This window comes from Monodelphis domestica, chromosome 3, assembly GCF_027887165.1.
Source record: "Monodelphis domestica isolate mMonDom1 chromosome 3, mMonDom1.pri, whole genome shotgun sequence".
Classification (NCBI taxonomy): Eukaryota; Metazoa; Chordata; class Mammalia; order Didelphimorphia; family Didelphidae; genus Monodelphis; species Monodelphis domestica.
This window is the reverse complement of record NC_077229.1, coordinates 116,635,926-116,650,337: the sequence shown is the minus strand read 5'-3', so window position 1 is coordinate 116,650,337 and position 14,412 is coordinate 116,635,926. Positions and strand designations below refer to the sequence as shown.

General features: G+C 34.6%; 1 long non-coding RNA gene across 1 annotated transcript; it reads left to right on the top strand.

Moving 5' to 3' along the window:
• Positions 1-201: 201 nt before the first annotated feature.
• Positions 202-9,158, top strand: LOC103102829 (uncharacterized). Its single transcript, XR_465476.2, has 2 exons — positions 202-515; positions 8,735-9,158. It is a non-coding gene; the product is annotated as an uncharacterized LOC103102829 (long non-coding RNA).
• Positions 9,159-14,412: the final 5,254 nt, after the last annotated feature.

The following is a 14,412-nucleotide window of genomic DNA, read 5'->3' as shown; positions in this document are numbered from 1 at the left end:
CACCCTGATTAGTCTTAGAATTCTAGCAAACAGGAATGTATACACACCTACTTAAGGAGTAATTGTTGAGGAGGATGGCCTATGATCAACATGTGCCAGCAAGTGACAAATAAGAAACAACTGACCGACTCCCTGGACTGTCCTGTCAAGCTTAAGCTACCATTGGTATATGTCAGACACAGGAAGTGATGTAAAGAATGGTCTATATATTTTGTGTCACTTCCTCTTGCCACTCTCTCTCTCTCTCTCTCTTTCTCTCTCTCTCTCTCTTTCTCTCTCTCTCTCTCTCTTTCTTTCTCTCTCTCTCTCTGTCTCTGTCTCTGTCTCTCTGTCTCTGTCTCTGTCTCTCTGTCTCTGTCTCTCTCTCTCTCTCTCTCTCTCTCTCTCTCTCTCTCTTTCAGACGTTGGGTTTTTCCATGTTGGGAGCCTCCTGGTGGCAGTTTGTCATTTGCAGCTTGGCAGCAAAATTACTGGGAGAAGCTTTTGTAGTGTGGCATCTTCCATAACAGACCTCGGTGAGTAGCTGCTCATTCCTCTTTTCCTTTACCTCCTAAATGAAACTATCCTCTGAGGAGACCCTTCATCTCAGAGGAGGCCTCGTGGGTGGAAGCTCAGCTAGATTGCGAAGGCTCCTTGGCCTTGGCCTCTGAATTCTTATTGGATTGCCAGAGTGGTTCAATTCCCTTTTCTTTCTCTTTTCTTCTTAATTTCTTCCCTCTATTTTAATTCAACCGTCCATAAAAATCCAAAACTCATTTGAATATTTTATTGAGATTGAATTTTAATCCCTGGCGACCACTAGTATAATATATTCAGTCAACAACCCTAATTTTACCTTAACAATAGAAAGAGGCAGCCCATGTAGGAAGACTCCCATTTTTGAGGGTATTTTATCACTGATTCTCAAATTATCTGAAAGAGAAGGAAAAATTAAGAACTTGAGGGAAAAAAGGGAGAGAAAAGAGGACTTTCATTATTACTGATAAAATATATTAAAGAAATCTCAATAGTGATGATCATGAAATATCAATATCTATTGACCCATAAACTTTCTTTCCATTATCTAAAAATATCCTTTTTAGAATAGACTATATTCATACTAATAGCTTTGATGAATTTATAAGAAAGAAACTAACCAAGCTTTCACAGCATTTATAAACCTTATTTTAAAATAGAACTCACCTTCACAAATACTCATAAATATTATGATAAATAATAACATGAATAAAGTAAATGGAAAATACAAGATGCCACTGTGCTTACTGTGTTTTTTAGGATTAAAAATTTAAATTCTATACATTCTACAAACATTTATCAACTGTCTTCTGAGTGCCAGTGATGACAATACAAAAATAGTCTTTCCCCTCAAGAAACTTATAATTTGTTGAAGAGAAGACAATACATAAAAGGAAGCTAGAAGGGTGACAAGAAGGTAGCTAGCTGGGAACATTTTTCTTGGTGCAATTGAGACCCAGTAGAGCTGCATTTAGAAAAATACTTAATTAAGTAGAATAAATGTCTTCTTAAAAGTTCCCCTCCAACTTTATATCACTTATGTAAGTATCAAACTTATGCATGAGTCCATGAAAGATGTAACATTAGATTGTTTTACCCTACAAACATCTCCTTACTCATATATATCAAGAATAACATTGATATTGTTAACAAGCATTTGACTATAAGCTTTTTCAGAGTATATACAATATTTTGCATTTATTTTTGTGTCCAGTATTTAGCATGGTGTCTGTAGATAGTAGACAGTAGATAATTAATAAATGCTTGTCAACTTGAATGGAGAGCCTTAAAACTCACTAAAAATGTTTGCTACTTTATGGGATATAATGTAAGCTCCTTGAAGACATGGATTATTCTTTTTTAATTTTTTTGTTTGTTTCTCTATCTCTAGCACTTTTCACATTATATATGCTTTATAAATGGTTTTTTCATTAGATTGAATTGGAAGTGGTGGAGGATGAAGAAGCCTATGAAATCAAGATGTCTTTTTTATGGAGGATATTATTGAAACCCAACTTGGTTACATTCTGCACATTTAGAAAGAATTTGTACAGATATTAGTAATTACAGATTTATCAAAATATTTAAGAATTCAAAATTCATACTGATGACTCATTTTGAAATTATAGAACATTAACAACACCACCAGAACTTTTTTCATATCGGATGTTGTCTATTCACTTACCTCTCATCCACAAAGGAGGGCAACTAGATTGTGGGGAACCTAGAAACTGTTGAAACTAAATGAACTAGGAATAATTAGTCTAAAGAAGTAAGGTAACACCTCTCCCAAATCCCAACCTAAGTCATTTGTTGAGTGGCTAAATGAAGGATACAAGGATACAGATACAAGGAATTTAGAATCAGAGAATATGTATTTGAATCATATCTCTCCCGCTTACCTAAATAACATCCAATAAGTTATTTTATTACATTTGATCTCACTATGTCCATATATAAAATGACAGAACTATATTAATAAATCCAATACCAACAATAAACCAGTAACTAATAAAACCAATATCAAAAATAATTATGGTGACAGACATAATTTAAGATTTGTAAAATTCTTTACAAATATTTTATCATTTTATGTAAGTTAGGATCTATTATACTCATTTTTAAAATGAGGAAATTGAAGCAAACAGAAATGAAATGGCTTGCTTAGGATCAAAAAAAGTGTCTGAGAACAACAATAATGTATATATTGAGGGTGATGATTCTCTTTTTACTAATTGATTTGATGAATAAATTCATGCTATTTTAGTGAAAGGTAATTGGTAGAGTTTACATCTTTATCCCAGGGAATATTGTTGTATGTTGAGATAATATTAAATGTAGCGGAAAGACCTTTGGGATTGGAATTAGAAGCCCTAAAATTATTAACCTATCATTTATTAATCATTTCACCTGGCAACTCATTTATTCCTCACTCTCTTTACCTCATCAGACACTCTCTATTCCTTGTCCCTTTATTTTCCATTCCCTACTAGGACTTTATTCTCTCATCTTAGGAAGATGAGCTCTAGGAAAGTTGAAGAATTTGGCCAAAACCAGCTAACTAGTCAGTTAAAAATTCACTCACTAGCGAGTGACAGAATCAGGATATCTTATCCTTCATACAGATATGGAAATTGAGAAAACAGAAAGTTTAATAAATTGATCAGCAACATGATTTCATCCAGTTCTGATTCCAAATCCAGTACTCTCTTCACCTGAAATCTTTATATCTGAGTCTCTGATGAGCTCCCTTCTAACATATCAACTTATCTGTAAGGTAGGAGGTCTGGACCTAGATAAAATCTTACATCTCCTTTTGCTATAAATTCCAGTATTCAATTCATTTCCAATGAAATTTAACAAATATTATTAAAATCATTCATGTACATTATGGAAGAACATTTCCATTCTAAGCCTTTCACATTTGTGAACTAATAAACCAGAACCAAAAACATAAATAAAAAACTCAACAGCCTTGTTGTAGGATCTAAGGACACAAAAGCTAAAACAAAGTATTCAAGAAGCTTATATTTTAACATTAAATATTCTAGTATTTTCAGTTTTATTAGTCTGAATGATATTTTGGATTGCACTTCTAACATTCTATTGTTATGTGGGGCAAAGTCACTTTTTTCTCTGGTAGTCCATGATGTTATACGCATAGAAGCATTAGCAGAAGAAAAGCTATATCTAAACAAGCCAGAGTTTTTTGTTCAAGGTGAATCACACACAAAAAGAGACCTTGAGCTCAGCAGAGGGAATATTTGTACTTGTGTTCCCTCTGTCAAAATGGCTTTCATGGGGCAATAGAAAGCACGCCCATTGGGCAGGCCTCTGACACTCCTTCTGCAGTTGGGAAATGAGTCTCTACCTTCTCCTGTAGTTGTTTGTTCCAATGATGGAGACTAAGGCATCTGGTAAATAAGAGAAGGCAATATTGGACCATCTTATTTGTTTATTTCATCTGTACTGCTTTCAGCATCATTGATCCCAAGCTTACCACCTGTCTATATGAAATATCTTCACTGAGACGCCCATCTGTTGCAAACTCCTTCCAATCATTCCATGAGCTCTGCTAAATAATATTTACAGTGTTTGGCTATTGTCACCTAAATGGGAGAGGGCAGCTGTGTAATGGAAAGTGTACTTCTCTGATTATCAGAAACATGGGTCCCAAGCCAAAGCCTGTTACTAAATAGCCGGGAACTTCAAAAATTCACTAATTCTCTCTGGATTTCCTGTCTTTGTAAGACATATAGTATTATTTTCTAATTCATACATCAAGGGTGGTTATGAAGATAGTCTGTGATAATAGATATAAAAATTCTTAGAAAAACTAAAAGCTACACATAGACATTTGTATTCACACACATATTTATACACATAAGGTATGAAAAAGTCAGTATAGTTTTAAGCGGTTAAATCATATTAAGATTTTATAATGATTTAAGCTATTAAAATTTTAAATTTATCTGAATTATGGGATACCGCTTATATTGTATATATGTGTATATTTATATTATATGTGCATATGTTATAATATGCCCATTTTATAATAATAAATTATGCCAAAAATTCATATATAAGATGTACAGAAGGCTTATTGAATAATCTATAACAATTTATTAAGCTTTCATAGTAATTTTGAGTATTAAAGGTTTAAAAACTAAGACTCATGACATGTAGCATATACATATATATATATTTCTGGTATTGCATTTTATTGTAAAATATTATAAAATGAAATATAACTATGGTATATAGTATGATGATTTTGAGGGGAAATATCTAGGTTTAATGGAAATAGCATCTAAAAAATATAAAAGGCCACCATCCTAGTCCCAAATCTGTCATTAACTAACACTATTACCTTAGACGAATCACTTCCCCTCTCTATTATTTGTAAAATGAAATTAATGTATTGAAGGAATAGGAGATTTTTAGCCTAGAGAAAAGGAAACTCAGATCAGCCATAATAGCTGGCCCCAACCATTTGAAGTGCTGTCATATATTGTAAAGGGGTGATTTAATTTGTTTTGCTTGGCACTGGAGAGCAAACTAGGAACTAGTTAGAAGTGTCAGTGAGACAAATTTGGGATTGATATAAGGGAAAACGTTTTGTATATAATAGCCACGCAAAAGTGCATGTAATTGCTTCAGTTGGTTTCTTTGACCTTGAGACTTTTAAGCAAGATGGGATAATAGCCATCATTTTCCTTTTCCTCTTCCTCATCCTTCTCACTAACATTTAGGAACACTTTGGTGGAGAAGTGAATAGAGAACTGTGAACGAAGGACAATGCTCTGGGTTCAAGTCTGGCTTCAGATATTTACTACCTGTGTGACCCATTGTCAAGTTGCAACCTCTATCTGCCTGAGTTTCTTCATCTGTAAAATGGGGATAATAAATAACAGCTACCTCAAATTATGAGGCTCAAATAATGTATTATTTGTAGAGCAATGCATAGTACAAAATAGGTGATTTATAAATATGTGTGTTTTTGTTCATTTAGGGAATACTTTAAGTTTTGCAAAGCACTTTAAAAATATTATCTCATTTTGTCCATGCAGCAACCTTGGCATTTAGGTACTATTATCATTTCAATTTTACCAATGAAGAAACTGCAGTTAGCAGTTAACAGATAAATTATTTGCTTATACCCAAACAGCTAATATAAATCTGAGGCCAGATTTGAACTCCATTATCCTCTCCCTAGGTCCAGGGCTCTATTCTAAGTACAACATAGTTTGTTGGACAGATATAGTAAATTGTTTTTTTAAGATATAGTTATTCTACGGATTTACTGAGGCTCCTTTCACTTCCAGCATCCTGTGATCTTGTTTCAATATGAACTTGACCATTTCTATTAATTATTCTGATATTCTATGCTTTTATGACTCTCATTGATGTTCCTTTCCATTTCTCAAATACTGTGACTTGCAGTATAATGTTATTTATTCTATTATCTTAATTCTCTTAATTACACAATCTGTGGTTTTTCTAAAACATTTAATTTCACCCATAAAAGGCATCATTGATCTAGCCTTTGAAAGTGAATTGTATTGTCTTCTCCTACAAAATTCAGTGAACTACTTCTAGTACCAAGATGATAGAGTGATGTCATAAACCTTCTAAACCCTCCCAACTTCACCTCAAAAAAACAGAAACAAAAGACTCATAACAAATTTTAGAGGAGATCATCAGCTTACCAGACCAGAGAATCCTGGAGGGTCATCTCAAAAGGTCTGTCTCAATAGTGTTGGAGGGGGTGAAGTCTCAGCAGGAAGCAACAGGAGAAGATTGAACCCTATTAGGCTACTTGAGATCCTTCCTCCTAGCAGTGAGACCCCAACCTAATTCAAGTCTGTTGTGAGCCTCTACCACTGGGGTCATTCAGTAGCAAAGTTCAACCCCTAGTGCTGGCTAGCAGTAAAGCTGTATCTCTTGAGGTTGGCCAGCTGTGAGGCTTCACTCCCAGAATTTTATAGCAGAGAGACAGTGCTCCTGGTGCTTTCCACTAGTGAGGTTCTGCCCTCAATAAAAGCCATAAATGAGGTCAACCACCAGTATAAGGTGGCAGTAAGGCTTCACACAAAGTGCAAATCAGCATTGAGACCCCATTCTGGTATAAGCCAGCAACTAGATCCTGTGCCCTGGTCCCAACAAGAAGCAAAGCCCCAAGCCTTAGCACAAGAAGCATGGGACAGTGCCCTTTCAGACCTCAACTTTACTATACAGTAAAAAAAAAAATCACAAAATAAACTGGCAAAATTGAACACAAAATAACAACAAAGATCTAACCCTAGCTAGTTACTGTGGTGATAGTAAGAATCAGAATACAAACATAGAAATGGATAACATTAGCAAAGTGCCTACAAGAGAAGCATTAAAGAAAAAAATGTAAATTGGCCTCAGGTCCAAAAAGATCTCATGGAAGAGCTAAAAAAGAAAATTAAAAATCAAATAATATTTAGAAGTAAAGTTATGAGGGAATGAGAGTAATGCAGGAAAACCCCGAAGAAAAAAGAATCAACAGTTTTGTAAAGGAAATCCCCAAAATGGGAAAAAATATTTTAAAAAATTGTTGAGAAAACAACTCCTCAAAGAATAGAATTGGTAAAAAAAAAAAAGGAGGTATAAAAATTCACTAAAGAAAACAAATCTTTAATGTTGGAGTGGATGTAGAAAAATTGAGAAAATAATTCACTTGGTGGAGCCGTGACTTGAAATAAATATTTTGGAGAGAAATTTGGAATTATCACCAGAAAGATATAAAACTGTATATACCCTCCCAAGGCAATCAGCAAAAGAGGAATAGAAAGTCCATGTTGTAAAATATTTATAACAGCTCTCTTTATGGTGGAAAAGAATTGGATGACCATCAACTGTGGAATGGCTGAATAAATTATGGTATATGATTGTGATGGATTACTACCTGCCATAATAAATGATGAACATATGACCAAAAAAACATGGAAAGAACTATAAGTGATAATGGACAATGAAATGAGGAGAATTAGGAAGACTTTATATACAGCCATAAAATTAATGCTGGAATAATAAAATGTGCATGTTACCTACAGAAAGTAAGCAGAAAGATAAAACATGAAGGTCTTAGTTGATATGAGTTGGTTAGCCTCCTGATGATATCCTTTGAGATGTGAGGAGGCTGGAGATGGTCTGGATAGGATTTATTTGAATATCATATTTGAATAGGATGTTTTTAAATATCATCCCATCATATACAACTTATGTTCTGCTCTCTGTCTATATATGCTCCTTTTCTTTGCCCCAATACTGATAAAGTTCCTAAGTACCTTAAATATCCTAAACACTTTAGATATCTTATGTACTTAAATTATCATAGATATCTTAAGCAACTTAGTTATCAACATCTTAATAGTAATATAATTAGTTTAACCACATTGTTTGCCTTGATTTCCTTAAAGTATCTAAAATATTTCTTCTAGTTTAATTGTTTATTTAAGCTTCATGGAGTTGTTAGTTTCCACTTACCTAATTCTAATTTTTAGAGAATTTTTTTCAATGAGTTTATGTATCTCCTTTTCTCTTTGGTTAGTTCTACTTTTCAAGGGCTTCTTTCTTTATTTTGTGTTGAAGGAAGATATATATTTTTTACAAAATGTTTTAATTATTTCAAATGTTTACAAAGCCAAATAACATAAGCATTTATATATACAGAGAACAGACATCATACACAAATGAAATAACAAATCTCTTTTATGTTTAAATTACTTATTTTCATTCCCATGTTCTTTTTCTTCAAATGAAGAATTAAAATCCAAACCTGAAAGATGGATACTAGATTTGGCTATGGAAGAATTTATATTGATTGACTCTTATAGTAAGCTATGATTAACGTCATTTTTGTTCTTTAAAGCTTTATTCTTTGTATGATTGAAAATCTGTTACCCTAAAAAAGAACTACATATACCAAGAGCCCACTGACTTCCTGTCATTACATACTTCCTATAGACAGAGGATAAATGGTGTGGGCTTTGGAGGCTCCCTCCCTCTGATGTAGAATCAGTATTGATGGTGGTGAGTGGCATTGACTAAAAAAAATGGCTAACCAACCATGGGCACATGGTCTTTATTTTATATCTTCTTTATTCCTTTATTTCCTTATGATCATTAATAAATCTCTTAAAATATAATATTATTATTGAGATTTAATTTTAACTTTTATATCTTATAGGAACAGAGTTGGATATATACCTTTTTCTACATGGTCTCTGTTGGCACCTGGTATAACTGGTGCTGATTGGCAACTCTAATGCCCATGAGCAATTCTGGAACTCAATTCCAAGGCACAGAGGAACACAGTTGGTGTTGGTCATGAGGGAGCAGGAGCTCTGGTTATATGGTTGGAGAAAAAGTGTAAGATCATGTCCTTGGCAAAATAACTCTACAGTGCATCTGCCTATGAGAAAACTCACATGACTATGTGACCTCAGACAATCCTTCCTCACTATGCCTTCTTGGTTCTATCCTGATTTACCCTTGCCTAGATCTGAGTGGGATCCAGAAGTCTACCTCTGAGCTACCATCTCCAAGAATTGGACTTGTAAGGAAGTACTCACACACACACAACATTCCTGAATAAAACGTACTTGCTCTCATATTGGTATGGCATTCCCTTTCTTTCATATCTTAGGCACCTCTCCTTACACTAAGGCTGTCCTAGACAATTCACACTTCTGTCACAGTTATGAGGTGGAGAACGCAACTAGTGTGGAAAGGAAAACTGAGATTGAGGAATCATTGTTTAGAATGTTGCCAGGAAGGGGAGCAGCAGTTGGAGGGGCAGAAGAGGCTTGTGGGAGAAAAGAGGAAAAGAGAGGTCTTTGCTCTGTGAACTCTGGTGAGATAGGAGCTAGGACCCAAGCTTGAGATCCCAATCTGTGGTGACAAAGCCTTGCCTCCATTTCCTTTGCCCTGAAGAGAAAGGATTCCTGATATCTTTAGATTATCAACTAAAGAAAGAAAAGAACAACTGCAGCAAAGGGTGCTAATACCTTGAACTTCACAGGGTCACCCTGAAGACCCTTTCCATCCCTTGACCATCCCAAGAAGAATATTTGACATTAGTTTAGTTTAGGAGAGTGTCAGTGATTAGAGGGGAAGGAGAAAGAGAAGCTGAGGCTGAGCCACTTGGCTCAGCTGAAGTAGAACAAAGACAGCCTGCAGGGTCTCCTATTCCCACAAACCTACCCTCCCTTTTATTACTTGAACTATTAAACAACTTTATATTGAAGAAACTGGCAGTTAGATTCATATCATAGAATAACAAAGGAAGAGAGGGTGGCTGGCTAGGCTAAACATTTAGCCTTGACTAAACAAAGACCACAAGGGACAGTCAGCCTGCCAGACAACTGGGACTTCTGCACTTCAAATACCAGCCAAGCCTTAATAGAAGTAAACTCCATTATTCCCCAGAAGTCTACTAATTGAGATTATGACCCTTTTTATCCTTGCCTTAATATCAGATCAGGGGTGCCTCTCTTATGGATTAAGTGTGAGGGAAAGGGAGAATTACAAAAATCATCTCTCAGCCCCAGTGGTTATCTCTTCCTTTACCTCACCAGTCCTCCTTGTTACCTCTGTCCCTTCACCTCCTCCATTCCCTGTTAAAACCCTTCCTTATCCCCTTTTCAAATCCTTACACTTGCAAGACAGTGGTAGGAAAGCAGACTTGATCACAGTTTCAGGATCAAATATTAGTGCTTGAAACAACAAGGAAGCAGAGGTCTTTTCTGGGTAAGGACCAGAATGCAGACAAGAAAAGCAGTGAACACACCTCTTTTTGGATTATACCAACTTGAAATCACTGAAAACTTGCAGGCTCACTAATTCTGCCTCTTCTATTGCTCCTATCTCCTCTCTAAGGCCAAGGAAAACAAGATTAATTCCAATTTCATGTGATCTTCATTCAATTATTTGAATAACTATTATGTTCTATAAATGTCTTCTTTTCCATAGGCTACAGACCTCCAGTTACTTCAAGGTTCCTTCCTGAACCTCAAGATCAGGAAAGAAGTCTCTTCACTTTTCTGGTAGCCCTTCTCTAGATGTTCTCCAATGTATCAATTGACTTGCTAAAATGTTGCACTCAAAATGGAACATTTGTCCTAGGTAGGAGAAGGATGAAGTGGTGTAAGGGAAATTACTATCACTTTAGGTTTAGTTTTTAACTCCAAATCAAGTTTTCAGCTTTTGAACCTCCTACTTGCCTTACTTCAGGACAGTAAGGCTCCTCTTCAACCATCCCAAGATTCCATAATATTTTTGGATCTTCATTTCATATTCTCTAAAATTGAGATTTCCATTCATTATATCCCCCAGAACTTTTAAAAATAAACTGCTACCCAGACATATTTCCCCGTATTATACTTACAGTTATTCATTTCATCTCATTTTTGCAGGTGAGAAATCTGAAACTCAATTAGTTTATGATTTATCTAAGGTCACATAGAAAAGCATCAGGTCTAGGGCTTAACTTAAGATCTGATGCTCTTTCCCTTATACCATTAACTTCCAATAGACATCTAAGACTTCTTTACTATAGCTATCAGCACCTTTTCCTAATGATTCTCTACTTTTATCTATTGATTTTCAAGCAATAATCAAATATTGCCATTGCTATGAAAAAGGATATGATTATGTTGTCCAATGACTTGACCTTGGACCTCTGTGACTTCTTCAAACAGTTTCCTTCCTTCCATATGTCCTTCCAGGACCTATGCTGTATTTCGCTAGTAGTACGTAAACTCCTTGAGGGGCATTTTCATTTTTGTCCTAATACCCCAATATATAATTTAACATTAGGTGCTTAATTAATTCTCTTTGATTATCTCAATTAATTCTTGCCACACTTGTATAGTGAAGAACAAGATAACCCCCTATTAATAAAAAAGATAATAGAAAGGTAAAATTACTTGCCCATGTACAGAAAGTTATTTAATAAGACTGGGTCTAAAATGTCAATCATGCTCTCTGAGCTCCAATTCTAATATTCTTTTCACAGGTAACAAGGAAGTTTAAAACCAAAAATTATCTGAAGTGGTTCAGAATATACTGAAGTTTAAAAGTGGTGAAAAGCAAAGAAAGCAGATCAACATCCTTTTGATAAATGTATTCCCATTCCATGCTGACAAAATATAGAATATTTCCTTTTAGATTACAGACATCGATGGTATAGGATTTAGCTCTAATGAAGATGTCTGAGAGAACTAGAGACAATATGACATAATGATAAATTATAAGAAATGACTGTGTTTCAAAGTCTGAGGAAGAGAAGATATGTTGGTGGTGGGAGACTAATAGTTCTTCAAATATTTGATGTCATGTTATATTGAAAGTTTAGATTTGTTCTCCTTGGCCCTAGAGAGCAAGACTAGGAACAAAAGTTGGAAGCTGGAAGGAAAATAATTTAGGTATAATATGGAGGAGGAGGGCCTTTCTAACAATTAATGCTAGCCAGTGATCTCTGAAGGAGTGAGTTTCCCTAGAAATCACCAGTGGGTACTGAATCAAGACTTTTTAGGGGTTTTGGAGAGGGGATTTCTTCAAGGGAAGACATTAAATTAGAAAATTATATCAATACTAGTTCTTGCATTCCGAGATTCTGTTATTCTGGTTGCCATTTTTACTTCCTCCTGTTATTATTCTTCCTGCAAGCTCTAACAAGAGGTACTCACCTGAAGGTCCTGGAATCTTTTCAAATCCTAACATTAAATAGATATTATGTAAAACCTAAAGCTACATGTCTAGGGAAAGTGGGAGCTCCTGCCACCTTATAGAAAAACAATACCCTTAGTTCCTAAGATATTTACACAGTATACACAAATACAGCTCCTGATGCCAGACTCCCAAGTGATCTTATATCTGTTTATATGTTTGTATGAATATGAATTTTCAAAAAAAGGTTTAAAAATTCTGCATAATGACATGTCATTCCTGAGCAATCTATAAAGCTTTATTTTTGCTTGTACAATCATTCAGTTCCACAGAAAAGAGCAAGCAAATAATGGACACCTTTCTGAAGAAATTAATTTCTCAATTTCCACTAAAAATAAGATCATGAAACAAGAAGGAGATATTGATCACCACAAAAAAATGAAATTTAGCAAAGGGTCTCTGAAAAAAAGAGAATAAAAGTTTCAAGGGTGATGAGGAATCTCTATAAGAGCTTTCCTATTTGAAAGTTCAAGACACACTTATATACCACATGATATGTGCTTACCTTCAAAGCTCAACTCATAGTTCACTTCTGGAAAGCCTTCCTTGATTTCTCTCTATTCCCAAAGCAGTTTTTAGTGCACTCTACCTTCTCAGCTTTATTTACCTGTTGTCTGAAAAACTTCAAGAGACTTTCCTCTCTTCATTGATGAGTTCAGTCACCTGGCTCATATTCTTTTCTCCGTCATTCATTTGCTATTTTAGGCATTAATAAAGTATGAGACTATGACTTGACACACTGTGAGAAGTTTCGTATTAAGCTATTAGAGAGAATCAATAGTAGTAATCATCCCATGCTGAATCTGACATATCTAGGTATAACCAGCCTATATTCTATGTATTCCTTTGCTGTCATGATATTTTACAAATTGAATTTCAATTTAAAAAAGTTAAACATAAATACTTATTATATGCTAAGGATATTGAGTCATATCAGAAACAGATCTTGCTCTTTATATCATTACTGACTAAATTGTGAGGAAGATATGTACATAAATAACAACTTAGCATGAGATGAGTACAAAAGAAGAGTCCAGACAAACAGTTATAGAAATTCAGCAAAGAAGATATATCTTTCACCCAAATCTATTCAGGAAGATTTCATGAAGGAATTATCACCTGAGTTGGATCTTGAAGAAGGGATGGACTTCATTAGATGAAGATTGAGATAATGGAGGGTTAGGGTTAGTAAGGTTAAAGGATTCTTTTTATATAATGGAGATATAATATGAGTAAGGCAAAGGGATGAGAGGCAATAGGTGGAAGAAGGACCCTGTTGACTAGGATCATTCCTGTGTACTATTTGAGAATTACTTTTCCTCATCAATATATTGTCCTTCATCTCCTTTGAAAGAGCCATGTCTTGGATGTACCTTTCCCTTGAAGTGCACCTTATAAGATATCTTGAAGTCTCAAAACTCCTATTCTAACCACAGAAACTTATCTTATATGTCTCCCAGCACTTTTTCATCCACAGTGAGGATCAGATAGAGGGATAATATTTTAGATAGTGTTGGACTTGATTGTTGTATTTACAGCTTGACATTTTGAAAATGAACTAGCTACATGGTCATGGAAAGTGTACTTATGAACATTACACTGCAAATACAAGGAAAATTGTACTAATTTATTTTTAATTTTTATTTCTGTTAAAAAGATTTTTTTTCATTTCGAATACATAAAATACAAAATGGCATGTTTTGTGCATTTGTAAATGTTCTATTGCGTAGCCTTTAGGGATTTTTTTTCTGCTGCTCAATAATATGACTGTGCTTAAAGGATTATCTACTGAGACAAGTATAAATATTTTGTAATGTGCAATTGTTCCCTATCAAGCAATCAAAGATAAATAAAACTTATTAAAAATACCATAGGTACCTCTCTAAGACTTATTTACTAAGTTAGAGGGGGTTTGAGTTCAGAAGTTAACATACCAACAAAATCACGTATTCTAGTCATATTAAAAGTGAAATAGGATGATACAGTGAAAAGATTATTCAGCATAATGTTTGAATGTTTAAATATTACTTCAGCCACAACCACTCATTAGCCATATGGCATTTAACAAGTGTCCCAAATATTTTGAAACTCAGATCATTCACATGTAAAGTGAGATAGTATCCTGAATAATATGTA